Genomic DNA, 7569 nt, shown 5'->3' with positions numbered 1-7569 from the left:
GGGAGGACAGGCCACCAGCGCCCCGGGGGCGTCCCCTCCCACACCCACAACCCGGGAGGACAGGCCACCAGCGCCCCGGGGGCGTCCCCTCCCACACCAACAACCTTCAGCCGTTGTAAGACACAGTAGGAAGCAGAAAATCACTGCTAGACAAAAAGACCACGGATGGGTCTCACTTTATTCCTTATGCTCCAGTATGCTTCCACATGGGGCAGCTGGGTGGGTTTTTGTGTTTGCAATCTCCGTGTCTTTTTTATATGTACACACACCACATTTTCTGTATTCTACTCGTTCTTGGGCACCTTTTACTTTAGCTGATTCCATAGTGTGGCAAAAATGTAAGAGAACCTGGGTCATGAGCAGTGCACTAGAGAGAGGTGAGGAGGGGATCGCTTTCTCCTTAAGTACAGCGGCTGGACCCTGCCGCCCCCCTACCTGAGATCGGAAGTGGATATCCAGTATGTATCCAGTAGTATAGATAAGGTATATGTGCCCTCGGCATACATTTGAGATCCTATTTGAAAAATAGCAGAAGCAAATAGAGCTGGAGGTTGTTCAAGTGGTAGAGTGCTTTCCTGACAAGCACAATGCCCTGAGTTCAAACCCCAAGTATCCCCTCCACAAACCAAAAACAAACAAACAAAAAAATAAAATCTCATGGGCATTATGTATTTCAGCTGATGGCTTTCAGTCAGTCGTGAGTTACCAGCCGTGTTCAACTCCATGTGTGATCTTCTGAATACTCCTTGTCCTTAATTTTATGAGAATTATGTTTCCCCAAAGGCCTATGGGGTCTAAAACTAAAGTAAAAGCTGATGTGCTAAGTGGCAGCGATAAAGTGGAAATAGGAGATTCACTGAGAGGCAGTGTGTCTTTAGCAGAACTGGTGGTGGTGTAGGAACAACGGACCAGGCATCCACAGTGCAGTACTCGGCTCCTTTCTTCCTGAGTGCGTGGCACACTCTCTCAGGAGCTGCTGTACTGTCGCCAGTGCAGGGACGCAGACTGTGAGGGCAGCAGGCTTGAGGTGCAGACTTAACGGGCAAGGTTCGAGAAGACACATTATTTATTTAGTGCTGGTGCCCCGGCTTCAGCTCTTACAGAAGCCGTTTCCCTCACTGCAGCGCTCCGCCGCTTGTGCCACGCCCCCGCTTAGCCTTTTCACTGATTAGTTAGAGATTCAGTTCTGCTGACTTTTCTGCCTAGTCTGGTTTTGAGTTGCAGTGCCCAGTTGAAAGAAGGGAAATAAAAAGGTAAGATTATTTTAATAATCTTTTAAGCCAATATATCTAAGATATTAGGCTAATATATGATAAAAAAATTATTGATGAGGCTAGTAGCTGGTGGCTCACGCCTGTCATCCTAGCTACTCAGAAGGCTGAGATCTGAGGATCTCGGTTCAAAGCCAGCCTGGGCAGGGAAGTCCATGAGACTCTTATCTCCAAAAATAAAACTCACCAGAAAACCAGAAGTGGCGCAGTGGCTCAAAGTGATAGAGTGCTCGCCTTGAGCAAGCTCGGGGACAGCGTCCAGGCCCAGAGTTCAAGCTCCACAACCTACAAAGAAATAAAAAGCTGTTGAGGAAATGGTCACAGTTTACCATTTTTTTTTCTCACCAACTCTTCAGCATTCGATGTGTTCCACGCTTCTGGTGCATGTGGTTGGAACCTTCCACAATCACGGTTCCTTGGCTACGGTGGCGGCCTTGGCACAGGGCCGGAGTGGAGGTCTGGAGAGGATGCCAAGTCCAGCCCGGCAGGGCCGGGCCGAGGAGCCGGCAGAGGGCAGGGCGCTCCCCGCGTGGCTGAGCACAGCCGGGGCACAGGCAGCCCTGCGACTGCCCAGGGAGGAGAGGGGTCGTTCCCGAGCCACCGTCCGGAGGGACTTGGTGTCTGTGGTTTGGGGAAATGCTGTCACGGGAACTGCTTTACCCCCCGTGATGTGCTCTGTGCTCTGGTCTCCTCAGCCCTGGGCACGTGGGAAGGGGGAAGAGCAAAGAATTACAATATTAGGAGGGCCTTGGCCAATTTTAGGAGGGGTCTGGCACCCTTCCCAGGCCCCACTGGGTGTGGCTAGGGGACCCTGCTGTCCCCTGCACTTCAAGTCCTGGAGTGAAATGCTGGGGAATGGGGCAGGGGAGAGGTGAGCCGCCCAGGGCTGGCCCTGGGCACTGGGGCTGCTGCCACGTAACCGAGATTTATCCTTGTCTCCTCGCAACCCCCCTCAGGCGGGGGGCTGGCCCCTGGGGGGTTGTGTGTGTGCACTTGGGTGTGTGCGTTGCATGTATGAGCACATAGTGGGGAACATACAGGGGCAGGTACTGGTGGAGCTGCCCCGTGACTGGCATTGACTTTGTGCCAGAGGAATTCTTGGTCCAGCCCAGTTCTAGAAATGGCTCCTTCTCCCTGCAGAGGGCAGTGCCGGGAAGTGCTAGGGGCTCCCTGGGGATCCGCTCCGTGGAGGTTGAGTGGCCAGCACTGGGCTGCATTTGGAGGGATGGCCCTGGTCTGAGTGAGGGCGGTGGGCAGGGAGGACTCTGGGGACGGGCGACGGCACCGGCCTGCTCTATCTGCTTTCCTCCAGCCCAGGGGCAGGGCCAGGATGGGCGAGGACGGGGCCTGGACGCAGCCCTCGTCTCAGTCATTGTACCTGTGGTTATGATACCACCGCCGCCGGCACCGTTGTACACAGCTCTGCTCAGGCCAGGCAGGTCAGGCAAAATGAGGCCCGGGAGCAGCAGCCAGGCACCCGGAGAGCCGCTTGCATCCGTGAGTCGTCTATTGAAAGCATGCAGGCACTGCTTGCTCTGCGATGAGCTGCAAAATGTGGTAAAAAGGAACCAGGAAAGGAAGAGGAGCCCTGTCTCCCCAACACCACTGGTGTGGCCAGCTGGGCCATGGTAGAGACAGCCCCGCTGTGTGCGACCGCGCGCGGGGCTTTGCGAGAATGACTCTCTGGGCCCAGAAAGGGTTTGCAAGGAAAAGACAACTCGGGGTGTCCAGCTGTCTTGAAGGGAGGGTCTGGCCGAACTTGTCTTGTGAAAGGAGGCTCAGACAGAAACCCTCCTCACTAAGGAGCCCAGCCTTGACACCTCTGGGCTCCACAGATAGAGCAGCCTCTCGGCAAGAAAGACACGTGCTCCAGCTGTCAGATAAAGGGGAATCGGGCCAAACCCCACCTCGTTTCTCTCCGTGAACCTCCTTGATGTTTGTGAGAGCACCTACAGGGCTGGGGTCAGGTGTCCTGATCTGGGCTGGGGACATTCCTCCTGGGCTTTGTGTACTAAAAGACTTTCCTGTGTCCTAATGTTCCTTTTTGTGGAAATATCACAAACTCAGTACCTAAAAGGAAGGGCGGCTCAAGAACTCAGAACCCAGGGGACAAGGCGTCTCAAGAACTACCCCCTCCACCCTGGAGCCCAAGGACTCTGTTAAGCCTACATCAATGATGGCCCAGCTCCGTGGTATAAGTGGTGGGTCACGTCTTCAGAGAGAGAAAGAGATACAAATGTAAACCCTTCCAGCAAGCTGAGCACGCCAGGCTGCCCTGCTGGTCCCCCACCCGGCTTCATGCAGCCATCGATGCTCACAGCAGGGTCCTGAGGGTGTGACAGCCTGGGGAGGGGGCACTGCTGAGAGTCCCCAGCCTGGTCCGGAGGCAGCCCATCCGCACCCAGCCTGGTCCGGAGGCAGCCCATCCGCAACCAGCCTGGTCTGGAGGCAGCCCATCCGCACCCAGCCTGGTCTGGAGGCAGCCCATCTGCATCCACCCCTGGCTGAGAGGGTGGATGGGCAGCAGTGGCCAGCGCCCCAGCTGGAGCCCTCCTTCTCGGTGTCAGGCTGGTGCCAGCACTGCCCCATGCCCTCTGTCCCCAGACGCCCTAGCAGGATGCACAGGACCTTGACGCAGAGCCCCAGCCCAGGGTGTCTGGGGCCCAGGCCTGCGGGCCCTGCCTCTCAGGGAGAAACCCTTTTGACCCAGACAGTACTGTTTCCCAGGAGTTCTGTGGAGCCGCAGCCTGGGGCTCTGGGCTTCCTGGGACTGGAGGAGCCATGGCCCACAGAGGGACTGCAGCAGAACCAGTTCCCACCAGACTTCTCTTTGGAAGCAGCTGCGATTGTGTTTTCCCCCTGTTACCTGCCCACTCCCATCCCCGCAGCCCCTCAAGTTATTCCAAGGCTAGCCCAATTGGCGGTGGGTCTCAGACTGCCCCCTGCCCTGGCCTGTTCTTGAGCAGCTGCACCCTAATCGAGGCCCAGGGTCCGGCTGCCTGCAGCTGTGGCCTGGTGCCCTGATGACTTCTAAGGCCTGTGCTGTGAGGGCGCCGTGGCTGGGGTCCCAGCAGGCCGGCTCTCAGCAGGGCGGCACCTGACCCTCCGACCCTCACTGACCTCCGACCCTCACGGACCTCCGACCCTCACTGACTGGTCGCCGTGGCTCCCCACACCATGATTCCACGGGGGTGTGGTTGTGGGCACCTCTGCCTGCTCTCTGAGTCCAGCTGGACGTGTGTTCATGAATTACCGAGGCCTCCCCCTCTTTAGTCTCCGGCTTCTCCCTGGTGTGCAGTTCCTTGTGCCCCAAAGCTCTGTGAAGGTTTTTTACCGTATCAGAGATTCCTGGGGCGCTCGGGTTGCTTGGTGTGTGTGGGGGAGTATCGTGGCTTCAGCCAGGGCAGGACTGGGCCTGAGAGGAAGGAGACGGTGAAGCTCCTAGTACGAAAGGCAGGCCTGCAGACTCAGGACCGGCCGTGTGAGCAGAACTCCAGCCTTGGCCTCCAGCCTGGATCCTGGCAGAGCAAATACGTCCAGGCCGGGAGTTTCACCACCAGAAATGAACCGATCAAGTGATATTCAGCATTAATGCCTAGCTTGGATGTGAGGACAGCCGGTGTCTCCTTACCTGACTCCCTCCACGGGGACAGATGGTGTTGGTGGAGGACGGTGCTGAGGTTTGGGGAGCAGCATTCATTGCTTCCGCCCTCAGCCCACCACCATGTTCTGTGGCTAACCCTTTCCCTAGCAGCTTTGTTTCTCAGGTTTGTTTCCTTTTCCTGAGTTGGTGATGGGAGACTTGACTGTGTGTGAGAAATGTGGAGCTACACCCTGAAGAACAAATTACTCCAGGATGGGAAGGGAGGGAGGCCGTGCAGGGTCTCCTGAAATCCAACTAGACTTGCCTTGAGTTACTGCCCCTCCCTGCCTGCGACAGGGTCCCCAGGGCTTGGCCCAGGCCGGGGGCTCTGGGGCCAGGCCCTCAGCCCCACCCCCCTCACCGTCGACTTCAGAGCTGCAGTCAGGCCTCACACAACCTCCACTCTCCGGAGCCTCGCGCCCCGCCGCTCGCTGCCGGGCCCCCTCTGCTGACACCCGCCGCTCGCTGCCGGGCCCCCTCTGCTGACACCCGCGCTCTTTCCTGCAGCTGGGGTCTGTGCACACCCCCCCCCCCGCGTGTCCTGCTGGCAGAGGGGGGACCTGTGCCCCTCCCTGTGGCACCTTCCAGGCCATGCGGGGGGGGGGCTCTGGTGCTCACTGGCGGCAAAGGGGGCCATGATGGGAGAGGGGGTGAGCTCAGGTCGGAGGGCAGCGACTTTGGTACCCAGAACAAACAGATGTTTCCACACACTGGAGACACTTAGCCATGCAGCAGAATTGCTTTCAGGAACTCCAGAGCCCACCCTCTAAGGCGGAGAAGGCACCGGCGCTGCCGTCAGATCCACCACTGAGGCGCCCAGCGCAGCAGCGGCCCAGCACACAGCAGCGGCCCAGCACGCAGCAGCGGCCCAGCGCAGCAGCGGCCCAGCGCAGCAGCGGCCCAGGGCAGCAGCGGCCCAGTGCAGCAGCGGCCCAGTGCAGCTGACTTTTCAGTGACACACTGACATTTCAGTGTGTGGGAGGGGGTCAAGGTCAAGGTCAACCACAGAGACACGGCCCTTCCCTCAAGCTGTGGACTCTGGAAAGCGAGAGTCCCAGGGCAGTCCCCGCCTCAGCACCCAGGCATTGGGGCCTTCAGCCCTCCTCAGCGCAGGGTGGGTGTGGCGCCAGCTCTGGTTGCTCAACCAGAGGGGCACACGCCGTTCAGCCACCTTCCAGGTCACGTGGAATCACCCCAAGTACAGAGGCCCAGGCAGGACGCACGGAAGACAGCCAGGAAGGCAACGTCATGACCAGACCCACCGGTGAAAGATTAAAAATTAGAGTTACATTTTACAATTGCTAACTGCTGGTTTTGCTTCTGTAAACTTGCTAGCACTGACCCTTCCCCTCCCTGGAGATAAATAAAAAGTTTCGGAGTTTGGTTGTCAGCCCTGGGACACGCTCTGTAGTCGTAAATAAAAAACTAACAAGTAAATTCCCCAAGTGGCCAAATGGGACCCAAGATAAGGAACAAAGAGTATGTTCCTCTGCATTCCTGTATAAAAAATTCTCGGTTTAGGGGGCTCAAGATAAGGACCATCTGGTGAGCCCAACAAATTAGGCCAAATGTTAATTAATCACAAGTCTGTAACTCCGTAAACTCCCTAACCCTTAACTCCCAGAGTGCCTATCTCCATTTGATCATCCGCACCAACTGTTTTATTACAAAGAGTGTTATAAACTTCCCCGTGTAGTAAACTGAGCCAATCCTGGGGAACCTGGGGTCTTATGCTAATCCTATGGCTTTTGTCTTTAAAAGTGCCTATAACCGGGGCTTCCTGTCTGCCTTGGACAGAGAGCCCGTTTGTGCAAATGCCAAATAAACTCCTCTTGCTTATTGCAGCTGCTGGCTTGGAGTCTTGGTTCTTGGGGTGCCCTCCCGCTGAAGAAAGCATCCCAGTGAGTCTGGGGTCTTTCACCAGGATTCCAGAAACATCCCAGATGTGAACGTCAGTTCCTGCCCAGAGTTGCAGTAGGCACTCTAAGAAGTGTGACCTGAGCGGCTGCTCTGCTCTGCGTGAGGAGCCTGAAGCTCTTCCTGTTGGGCACCCGGTCTTCAGGGGGCCTTTGAAGGCTGGGCTCAGCGAAGGCTGTCTGTCTCTCTGTGCCCTCTGACGGGGCGTGGCCATTTGGTGTTGAACCCCCCCACCCCGGTTGGGGCAGGCCCCCAGCCCTCCACCTGGGACCTCGGGGAAGACTGGGAGCCCCCAGCCCTGGGTGGCTTCCAGATGGTGCTGATGGTGGTGCTCTGGACTTCTTGGGCCCATGGGATCTTATCCAAGCCTCAGAGAATTCCTCCAGCCCCCGCCCTGTGTTGGGTTTGTCTGTGTGAAAATCCTGCCTTCCCCACAGCACCTCTCAGTTCTCCCCCCCCAGCCCGAGCCGCTGTCCCACACAGACCCTGTCCCCCACGGAATCTCCCGCCACCGGCAGGACTGATGTGCAGAGAAGGAAAACTACCCAACCAAAACACAGGCTAGTAGCCCCAAGATTGTGCCACAGTCAGTCTTTACAAGGACCCTCTCTGTCCCCATCCAAGGCTTTCTTTTTTTTTTTTTTGTCAGTCGTGGGGCTTGAACTCTGGGCCTGGGCGCTGTCCCTCAGCTCTTCAGCTCAAGGCGAGCGCTCTACCACTTGAGCTACAGCACCACTT

The sequence above is a fragment of the Dipodomys ordii genome, unplaced genomic scaffold, assembly GCF_000151885.1.
Source record: "Dipodomys ordii isolate 6190 unplaced genomic scaffold, Dord_2.0 Scaffold166, whole genome shotgun sequence".
NCBI classification, from domain to species: domain Eukaryota; kingdom Metazoa; phylum Chordata; class Mammalia; order Rodentia; family Heteromyidae; genus Dipodomys; species Dipodomys ordii.
This window is presented reverse-complemented; position numbering follows the sequence as displayed.